The following is a 12,117-nucleotide window of genomic DNA, read 5'->3' on the forward strand; positions in this document are numbered from 1 at the left end:
TGGTTCTGTCGAAATTCCCTATTTTGCACATATTGGTTTATTCTTGCTTCATATCTTTTAAGGTTCTGTGCAGTCGCTATAATTCTTTATTTTAGCCGTTCAGTAACTTCAGCAATTGTTTTATTGGCCAAATTATGTGTTAATCAGGGTTTTTTTACGTTTATTCCTCAGTCGTCCTTTAAAATTCTTCAAACGGGATTTTCCATGGTGCAGATTGTTTCATCTTTGGCTTTTGCTCTTGCGGTTTGCAACCAAGCTTCACTGTAATGATATAGGCTGTGCTGTATAGGAGCTGATTTGTTTCCTTTATGCTGTTGGTTGTGAGGGTTTTAATCACAGCATTTGCGTCTAAGAGGAGCTGTTTTACTTTAGATTTATGAAAGCTTTTAATGGTGGTAGTCTTATACGGTCAGTTATGTAGTTCATATGTTCCAATATCCCTGACTTCATTTTACACTCACTTCTGTCAAAACATCTGAGGTATGTCGTCAGCTTGATGCTTATTAAATTGAATTATAAAGTCTAATATAGCTAACATTCGATCAAATCAGTTTCGTTCATCAATGTGGTGATTTGCTGTTAGTGGAGTTGTTGGTTTATTACGTAACTCCTGCAGCTCTAGTTCAGTAAATATTTTGTTACGAAAAGGAAATTCTTTTGGTCCATAAGTCTTTGTTCTGTTCTTGCAGATTCTGGGAATTTTTGTTTCTAAATTAAATGCATACGCTTTCTAAAACCTCGTTTTTCTGGTGTTGATCTGTAAAAACATTACATAACGTCTCTGTTTTTTTTATGCAGTCCATTTTATACGTTTGGTTTCTTCTATTCGCTTTTCAGCTTCCTGCCTTGATTGCCCAGCAAGGAGAGTTGGGTCCTGTAGCCCACTTGTCGCCTGATACCCAGGATCGTCTACTCAACTCGGCACCCCTCAAGATTAAATCATGAGTGCTCCTCCCCTCCGATTAAATCTTGAGTTCTCGGCCCCCAAGATTAAATCCTGAGTGCGCTACTGCTATTAATTCTCCTCTTCTCCAATCAACCAACTTCTGTAACCCACAAACTTTCAATCTCTCAATGTAGGAAGCATTCCTTACACCACTCACCAACTTGGTCACTCGCCTCTGAATGTTTTTTACTATTTCCTCATCTCTAGTTAATGCAGGCGACTAGACTTCAGCGCAGTAATCCAGATGTGGACGTATCAACCTTATAGACAGGAATAACAACTTCTTTATCTCTGTATGTTAATGTGTTCTTCATTAGCCAAGTAATCTTATGAGCTATCTTTGACACCTTAGCAATATGTCTTCTGAACTTCAACGCTCTATCCACGAACACCCTGAAGTCCCTGGCCTCATCAATCTCTCGGAGTGCAGTTCCATCAATGTGGTACACAGCTTGTAATCTTCAATAATCTTTTATTAAATCTTATAATCTTTTATTGAAATATAGCTTGTAATCATTAATCCCAAATACATAACTTTACACTTTTCCACATTGAACTGACATCTATTATTTTTCCCCATGCTAACAACCTATCTAAATCGTCCTACAAGATCTCTACATTGAGTGAATAAATTACTTTATTTTATTAATAGCACCATTAGGGAAAATTGCAGTATGATAATAATATATGATTATTCAAAAAAAAAAAACAGGTTTATTTTTTATTATTTAATTATCTCATTTGATTCTTTGAGAAGAGACGCTACTCTACTGCTTTCCCTCATTTTGAATCGTATCCTGCATAAATCATAGGTGAATAAAACAAACATCTTATTTCTTTTAAAGAAACAGTATTTATTAATTCACCACGAAGTGTGGTAAGTCACATAAAACACATTCATATAAATTCGTTGCACATCATTACGTGCAGAGGTCAAAATTCATAAATTATTTATATACAAAGTATATTTTGCAAAAGTACATAATGAAACAATTCACAGAAATTCATGATTTGTCATTCGTCATTTATGAAAAGTGGTTAGCTCAAATATTAAAATAAAGTCAACAACGCATAAAATGCTCACTCACTGCAATAATAATTATTGCATATATCACAGTAAATAATACCACCGGTATCAGAATGACACTTATTTTTATGCTGCACTGAAAATTATTATTATTATAGACTTGTTTATCATTTCAAAAGTGTATTTATTTAGTTTCCACCGCAGTACGATATTTCTCATTTCGCGCTCGTGTAACAGTTCTGATGACGTCAGCCCTCTTTGGTAGGATAGGTCAAGAAATATATGTCGTTTGGAAGCATGAATATATTTTTTATGGCGATTTTACATTGCTAGGTAATATAATTGTCTAATTTAAAAGTGTAACGAGCGGATAAATAATTCTTTATTGAACTATTAACTAGGGTAAGTGAACTGAATATTATTAATTGTATATCACAAATTATTGCAATATTGAAGTTTATTAACAGTGTTATATAATGCTAAAAAAAGAGCATTTTCGTTTCTGCCCAAATAAATAAAGCGCAAATTGTTTACTGTATCTTAATTTTGTAGAAGAATAAAGGTAAGTATTTGTATTATAAACACATAAAAAGGTAAGTTGTGAACTTAATTAAACTATTCTTCAAGTAGTTTGAAGCAAGTTTCATTTATTATGTTTATCATATTTAATTTACAGAAATATGAAATTAATTTTGCATTTATTTAAATATAAATAAAATATCAATTAAATTTATTCTAATTAAATAAATATGTGTTATACTAAATTGTTCGGTTAATAATCTATTAAAATGTAGGCTAAGTTTCTGTTTCTAAAGTAATATCCAATATAATTTATCGAAATAACCAGTTTTACTCATTATTATTATTATTATTATTATTATTATTATTATTATTATTATTATTATTATTATTATGTGACACCTCGAACCAATTTAAAAAACAATCGCCTTAAACAATATATGTTTTTGTACTTATATAAATGGGCTCCAAATTACTTTACAGAATGTCCCAATTATTCATTTTTTTTTAACTTCCGTGTGCTATAGGTTGAATATTTCTCGCTTAAACATATTGAGTATCCTAAATACTAAAAATGACTCAATAAATGATAATGAAGTAAATTATAGCAGAGCAAATTTCAACTTATCTAAAAAGGTCCTTTAACGGACCTTAAGTGATATTTTGCACTCTCCACCATAAAATTGATGACTTAGAAGAAGTTTTAGCCGAAAATCTTGTCAATTTGAAAATTATAAATAAATTTATATGGGAAAAATATAATTAAAACACTCAACCTACTCCCTTTGGGGAATGAAGGAGACCTAGGTTTTATTTATATATTTTATATTATTATTATATTAAACAGCAAACAACTGGCTAACTGTTCAAATTCTTTTTTGTAACTAAAACTAAGATAAAAATCAAATGATTATGTATATTATATACGCGACAGTTACACCTATTTTTTCATATTGTAATAAAAGTACTTCGTTATTTAAAGTTTGATGAAATTTTACTTCATGAGCCTATCTGGTTACACCTCTTGACTGTGATTTTACGTAAACAACCGTGTCCTATGTCACAAGGACAGCTAAGAGAGGCTGAACGATAGCGATTAGGAAAGAATAATAGTATCTGTTATCGTAGTCTGCTGACTGTGTATTTAAAAGCGTTAATAATAACACCGGATTTTTTTTTTAATGCATTGTCTGTATGTTTAAATAAAATGTGCAAATGAGCCTGTACTTATGATTTCTACCACCTCACGGATTTCAGAAGTTGAGGTCTAGCGTTGATTGTTTATCTAGGTGACAAACAAAGAAGTGCATAAGATATATTTGATGTTTGATTAATGTTGAAATTTTTCAGTGAATGAAGTCTTTTAGATTAAATATGCTCATAAAAATTAAAAAAATATATATTCAATAGATTCACCGGGATTGTTGCAGAATTATGAATATATTACTAGCAAACTGTTTACTACTCTCTTAACTGTGGATGTATATAAATATCTTTAGGTGATAGATTAATTTACTTGAGCCATTCCAGACTATCTGATCGTTGGCTCACTTCGGTGCTAATATACTACAGTTGTATAACCTTTTGTGGATGATATTTACATCAAGAAAACCAGAATAACCATCATTATTAGGGACTATTTATGCTTTGAATACCCCATATCATATACAAAAGAATCTGACATTGATATCAAACTTTCAAATTTCCTAAAGTTAAAAGTATGATCAATAATATTTTCAAACCTAAGTTCAAAGTCATACAAGAATAAGAGTTTATAAAGTTTTGGCAAGACCTTCTGTACTGCACGGAAGTAAATTATGGACCATAAAACTGAAAAAAAAAAGGGAAAAAAATAGAAACTGGAGAAAAATTTTCTACGAAGGATAGCAGGCTATACTCTCTACTACAAAACAAAACAACAACAAAAAAACCGTTCTAAAAATAGACTCAGTATTGAACAAAATATACGAATATCGAAAGAAGTGGATAGAACACACTGAAAGAATGGATAGTTTAAAACTACCGGAACCTTTTTTTCGATACCACAAGTTTAGAGGACACAGGAGTCAGGAATGACCTGATGGAAAAAGATGGAATGACACCGGAAAAGGCCATTAGGCCTAAATCTCTGAAAGAATGAAGATGGTTAGGGATTATCCTCAAATGATATTCATGTTTATGTTTCTTCACATTTTGGAAGAAGGGGGTGGAGAATTCAGGATAACATGACACCGTGATCGGCATATGTAAACAATGTTACATTACAAAGTCATATTTTAATTTTCTTTAAAAAAACTGAATTTTCTATATTAGAAATACAACACATATTTTTTAAAAAATTTTAAACCATTTAAAAAAATACGGAGATTATAAACAGAATTTAGTTAACATTCTATATTTCTTGAGTTCAAAATATTGCCATGTTAATATTATATTATCAGTAAATACAATTTTTCATTCTCGAACATGTGTGTTGGGGATGAGGAAACTGAAGCATTCACACTTACTTTGCGATAGAAAAGTATGCATCTCCGCTCCCCAAAAAAAGTGTAACATCGTCTATTAATGGTTAAGTAATTTATAATAAATGCATCGGATATTTGTTTTAAACGTTTTAAATTTTAAATAAATAAAATACTAATCTTTGATAAGATAATTACGCCGTATTAAGACGATCGGCATGTTGTTATCATGTGTATCTGTAGATACATTTATTACTGTGTGACGAATAAAAGTCTTAGGTCGGATGTGGAAGACATCATTAATCGCTAACAATTTTGATTCTATTTTCGGCAAAATAATAAGAAATCTCTTTACAAAATCGATTTATATAATCAAATCTTTACAGGCATATACGAACGTAATCAAGCACCCATTCTAACGATTGGTATTTAGCTGTGTAATACCACACACGGACCGGTTTCCGAATAGTTTGTTTCTGTTTTTCTAGAATTGTATATTCAGCATGCGTGATAAAATGAGTTTTATTTTTTTAAAGAACGTGGAAATTTTACGTTCTTCAAAAATACCAACGTAATTTTTAAAAATATAGTGAATTCCTCCTTTAAATTTGCTTCCCCCCTCTGAACAGAATTTCTAACTAATCCTATTTCCTACTTAACACTATTTACAGACAGCCGCTTATATAATTTATGAACCCCCCCCCCCCCAAATCTGGATACCTTCACTAGGAAGAACGAATTTATGTCACAAGGTCTCCAAGTATGTCGGGATAACAACTTCCAGTCACATAATGCAAAACGATGCATGTCACTTGCGCAGTAAACTATTCATTACTTGCATCGCCTCTCTAATATTTATTCACAGATGTCGTTTAAATTAAACAGTTTAAATTTAAATTTAAGTTGAAATTTCGCTTTGTTAAAGGATATACATACTGAAATCCGAAACCTTAAATCCCAAACATAAGTGCCGTAAACTGCGAGTTCTAAACATTACTTCCGATGTGGTTGTTATACAACAACAACAGGGATGTAGGTCATTGTTTTATGAGTTTTAACAAATTTATATATATATATATAAATTATACTGTGCATATTTGCATATTAATAAATTTTATCATGCATTAATCTTGATACTTATATCTTTACACTTAGTCTTAAATGTTTATTTATTAACATATTTTAGATAAATAAAATACTTATCACGATAATTATTTGTAAAATTTTTTGCACGAAAAAGAAAGAGGAGATGCAATGAAGAATGTTCCAATGAGAGTATACTACATTATAAAGTTTTGAAACTACCTTTAACAGTGTTTTATCCAATAACGATTACGTTTCATTTTTTATTAAAATGAAGCAAAAATCCTAAAATAAAATTAAGCGATTAATAATTATTGCGTTATTTAACGATGAAAACCAGAACATTGACGTATTCAACTTGTTTATTGGAGTGTAGTGGTGCCATCTAGCGGAATGCTGTTTATCTAGTAAGCCATTCTAAAGCATAATAAAGATTAAAAACAGAAGTTCCATTTTTTTCCCGAAAAAAATAGTGCTTGCGTACGTTTTTTTATTTTATTTTTGTTATTTTTAGAATAGCCGAATGTTTTTGTTTATTTTTGATTATATTCAATTTATCTCAAAGGATCAAAGAAATATTTTTTTTTTTTTTAAATTACTATCTAAGAAGGTAGAGAAAAATGTTTACCTTACATATAATAATAATAATAATAATAATAATAATAATAATAATAATAATAATAATAATAATAATAATAATAATAAAGCTTTCGTTATTTAAAAATTAAAACTTTAGTGATTTTGAAATCTATAGTAAGATACATTAATAATTTTAATATTTTATTCTAATAAAAATTAAGATCATACTGTGCCCTTTATCTTTTAATATTATTTTAATTTCGAAGCAGAACGTGCTAAAGCAAAACGATTAAATAGAAATGTATATGACAAAAACAATAATAAAAGACCTCACGGTCTGTGGAATTTTCGAAAAATAACTGACAAGCTTCCCCTAGCGTTCTTTTTTAATATTATGATTATAAATGATTTCATTAATAAGGATTCATCTGCACAAAATGAATTTAATTGAGATATATTGTATTTACTGTATAAATAAACAAATGTGTATTTGATTTTCTTTTATTTTTAAAAGAAAATCAAATAAATTACTTTGCAAATAATATCATGAATCATCATAAAAAAGTACTGTTTGCACATTTCGTGGGAAGTTTTAAAGTCATACTCCGATTTTGACCGAAGCATAACAGACGTCAAAATACTTCCGATATTATATTACTAGTATTGGTCTTTATTTTGATATTTTGCTTTGTTTTCTTCTTTCTAATACTGTATTCTTCTATACAATAATGTGACTATAGATAGAAAATTCTTTCTGTCTTAGTTTAAAGGACTTAGTTTTTATGTTTTTTACTTTTGCGTTTTTTTTACGTTCGGTGTTTCAGCCAAATTTTAGCAGTATCCTTTTATATTTAAATTTCACAATTAAAATTAATTGCAACACAATAAATTTTATTTTTATGATGAATTATGTCTATTTATATTATTATCAATTCAAAATTGTTTATCAATTTAATCAAAACAATCCTGATTCTGAAATAGTTTTAACCTTGTGTATTGCTGTAACCTTTGCTATGGCGCAGTATGACCTTTGCTGTTCTCGCGCCAATAAATTATAAACCAACCAACCAATCTGAAATGGTCTAGCTCAATTCATTAACAACTGCTTAGAAGTGCTCATGGGAAAACCTTTTAATTAGTTGTTTTCCTAACTGCTTTTAAAGCTCGATTTTGATTTTATTAATACAGCAATCGACAGTTTAATTTAAAACTTCCACTAATTCTAACCATTTTAAATTAATTCGTTGATAATAACTCGTTTTAAATCTTCATTGTCCTTAAACTTTATCTAGAGCGATAACGAATAAAAAAAAGAAACTAATAAATTAATAATATTATCTAATAAATGCATCACGAATATTTTTACCTAAACAAAGCATTAAACAGAACATCACAAAGAACAGTAGCTTAATAGAATATTTGCATATAAATAATCTTTCGTAGAAATGGAAGAACATTGCAAAAACACAGTTGAACTTTAGTCAAACAAAGCTTTGAACCTTTCTCATCAAGTGTTTGTACTCAGTTTCTTGCAATATTGATTACTTGCATATGTGCATTTGTACAGTAGTCACACATTCATTGCATTTCACATAACAACACCAGTGATATTTACACTGACATCTTTCAATCTTTTCGGACGTTGTTGTAGTAAATCCTCTTCCACAGCACATATTATCACAGCCATCTGATCCAGTTGCGTTGATGGTACAAAATCTGTAAAATAATCAAGCATTATTTAAAATATTATTGTACTTTTAAAAACTTCTGTTTTAATATTTCTGTGCTTTCTGTAGTTCGTATAATTTCAATTTAAAGAAAGGAACATTTCAAAAGTCTTTATATTTTTTTTATATATATTTTCCCAGTTTATTTACGATTTATCTTCATTTAAATAAGTAGAAATATAAATAAATTTGACTCACGATATACTTAAATGCTCATTTAGATTTCAATTCCGTCTGTGTATATTCAGCGTCTGATGCACTGACAATACAATTCCCCCTCTTTTTTTGTGCGAGAAAGAATATTTATATTAATGTATAATTTTAAAATGCACATCAGTTCTTAATTTATAGATGGCGCAGATGTTCTCGCTACTTATTCTATGTTTGACTGTTATAGAGAGAGAGAGAGAGACGACAAAGCAGACGAAGAGAAACAGTAGTAAAGAAAAGTGGAAATTGACAGTTACCAAGAACGAGGCTAAAATAATAAATAAATGAGACTTTCTCTTACAATTAATAAAATCTTATTTTTCGGTTTACGTCATTTCTACTGAAGTAATGAGATATTGGGGAAACATTGTTTTTATTAAAGATATATGAAACCATAATGGTTCTATCGGTTCAACACAGTGAGCAAGGACGTACAGCTATTGTAGTTATTTGTAGCAGTAGCTTGGACAGTGGTTCGAAGTACAAGCATGTGTGTAAAAAAAAACAAAAATTCGATATATATATATATATATATATATATATATATATATATATATATATATATATATATATATATATATATATATATTGGAAAACATCATTATTGAGGTAGGATTTCTTACATGTCCTCATATATCTCGTCATCTTTCTTCCTCTCTATTCCAGATGAGGAATAAATATGCCATTCTTTCAATGTTTCAATGCTAATAATAAAATTCAATCTTGTCCCAAAAAAACCCACTACACTTACCTTCGATAATAACTTGATCTTTGGACAAGATCAAATTTCTTTCTTTGCCATAATTTTCCTTTCTGGGCCTGTCTGTGTGTATCGCAACTATACTTCCTTGATATCTAAAATGTAAGGTTTCTCTTTCCCTGCTAAAATTACTTTTCTTTTCAGTAACTATTAATTTCAGAATTGTCTGCCTGTAAAATTTTAAATTCGACCCATCTTAGAAGACTGGAGTAATCTTGAACAGCAATCTAAAACCTCCATAAAATAGAGCGATTATAACAATCAATAACTTTCTTTCTTTTATTGTATTGCACTGCATTACAGGAATATTTTTTACTGCTAATTTGGCCATTCTATTTCTCTGTGCATTTTTAAACTCGCCCTCCACTTATGCAGTCCTTTTCTGGATTTGAATTAATCTTAGAAGAATTCGTAGTTCATTAATTCAAATATATTTGTGCGAATTTTATTTTAATTTAATATTCATCACTTTAATTCAGAAATCAAATACTTTTTTATTAAATGCCTAATGTTTAAAGTTCACTGTATTAAAATTTAAAATGATTAAATCCTATCAAACGTTTCAGGGACAAAGTAAAAGGTAATTGGGGACTATGATAATCCATATGGGTTTTGCCTGAGCACTCATGTGTCTAATGGTTTGACTCCCTATAGATTTTCGAAACTAATTTTCTTGGTGTATTCTCGTGAGCAGAACTAAAAGTGTTAGCAGGTCACAAACACCCCCTGATACAGACGAGCATTTTATCTAGGTTCTCCCCCAAAATCCTTTTAAGTGTATAAAAGCATAATATTGAGAATGTCTTGTTTTATATTAAACAATAAGTTTTCTATTAGTGGGATTAAAATGGGAGGAGAATATTGATGTGTTTCTTACAGTTAATATTGTAAGTTTTTCATCAGTACACCTGAAAATTAAATCGTCTCTGACTTTCTTTCTTATTATTATTTTAGTTTTTATAGATAATCTTACTAATAGCAATATTTGATTTTCTCGTTTCTTTGAACCAAGAAGGTTAACTTGTTTCCATTTCTTCGTATTCTTCCATTTTCCCTTCTCAAATTCGCCGATTCATCACATCTAATAAGGTCTTCACATTTGACACTATCGCATTCAGTGTGGACGCGATATGCGTAATTTCGTGGCCATTTGAACTCGAAAAACCGGAATTTTTCTTCCTTCTATCTTAGAATGACTTTTTTTTTTTTGTTCAATAAATTACGCATTTTTTTATATTCCTCCGAAACTCCAACTTCCTATTTCAGCATTAAGAAAAATACCAAAGATAAACATATTTCATTCAACGTATGGTGGTCGGGATAGAAATTTAGCTATATTCTTGGTGCTGCACACTTCTCTCACAGGAAATTATTGGCTAGGGAAATTCTATTCAAGGAAAGAAAATGCATAAAAAGAAATATATTCCGAAAGAACAGATGGTAATAAAATATAAATAAGGATGAGAGAAAATGAATAAACTTTTTTTTTTTGATAAACTTTTTTTGATTGTGAGACACTGTATTATAATTAAACTAGTTGGGCAGGCTCAGATCTTTCTTGATGTGTCTTTTTTGAGCCTATAGGAAAATCATCACTGATATGTCTCAGCCTTTGCATAGCTAAACGTATTGGTACCTACCATACTACAGTAGATCATATCAGACTTAAACAAACGTATATTAAACCAAATTACTGACGGATCTAAACATTTTTAGATCTAAATTGCATTAAAATTATACCTTATGTCTAAACGAAGCTGATCACAAACTTAGATCGAATGCCACATTCGATAGGCGTTGCTTGAAAGTTTACTTTTTATGTTTTGCCTGTGAATAACTTTTATCACTACCCGGAATAGATTTATCAGTAACCTTTTAAGTGTAAAAGTAACTCATACTGATTACATCTGTACAGAGCTAGTCTATATACCGTACAGAGCTATTATGGGAGCGCTCATAGATTCCAAAATATTTTAAGGGTTTGTACTTGATAAGCTTATGCAATGCGGCGGTCAGATATATGAATCAGAGGAGAACGTTTTCTTTTATTTATTCCATTTATTTAGTTTTTATATACAGTAAATATATCTGCAGCAAAGAAAACACCCCGTAGATGGCTGTCATTTAAACTAATCATCTAAGCCTGATGTCTTTGTTCAGTTAAAACAGAAATTTATATTCAGTGCATGCACCGAAAACGGATGATACATAAGATAACTTCGTTCCTGTATCTTTAGATTGTGCACAGGCGACAGGCGAACATGAAAATGTCATGTTTTATTTGTGAATGGGATAGTAGAGCCTGTAATCATCACCGAATAAAAATAAGAAAAAAAGAAAGAAAAGAAAAAAGGAAAAGAACAAGTGGTGAGCCTATAATCAGCACTGAATGGGCGGGGGGGGGAAGCGAGCAGTTATATCTTTGTGACTATTTTCGAGAGGATATTTTTAATTTTGAATGTCATTGTTTGTTATGTCAAATGTAGCACAAATAAATTTCACACAGAGCTGTGAAAATGAAGCTAGCTGTAAAGACATAACTTAGAAACGGCCTATTTCAGATGCTAAAATTACGGTTTGTTTTAGACGAAGCCTACACAAGCTCATATTCCATTATATAGACAGAAATGTTTTCATATACACCTAACCAGCCAATGACTAGCCCGAATTATAGCATATATGCGGTTAAGCAAAGATTCCACAAAGTGTTGAGCTATTGCATCTACGTCTACAATATACTAGGCGTTCACCAGACAGTCCTTTTAACTTGCTCAGATTTGACGGAAGAGAATTTTGCTCCCGGA

The 12,117-nt window shown here is 30.2% G+C and overlaps 1 protein-coding gene across 3 annotated transcripts in view; it reads left to right on the forward strand.

Moving 5' to 3' along the window:
- The first annotated feature begins 1,871 nt into the window (after positions 1–1,871).
- Positions 1,872–12,117, forward strand: part of LOC150093390 (cell adhesion molecule 1-like) — a 598,758-nt gene continuing 588,512 nt past the window's right edge. For 2 of the 3 annotated variants that reach the window (XM_090413685.1, XM_090413686.1), the window contains exon 1: positions 1,872–2,375. The gene's annotated coding sequence lies outside the window, so the exon portion shown is untranslated. The remainder of the gene's footprint in view (positions 2,376–12,117) is intronic. The other variant, XR_016550429.1, reaches the window with a different exon arrangement.

The sequence above is a fragment of the Typopeltis vanoorti genome, chromosome 24 (genome assembly GCF_054136105.1).
Source record: "Typopeltis vanoorti isolate ZY-2024b chromosome 24, IOZ_Tvanoo_1.0, whole genome shotgun sequence".
Classification (NCBI taxonomy): domain Eukaryota; kingdom Metazoa; phylum Arthropoda; class Arachnida; order Uropygi; family Thelyphonidae; genus Typopeltis; species Typopeltis vanoorti.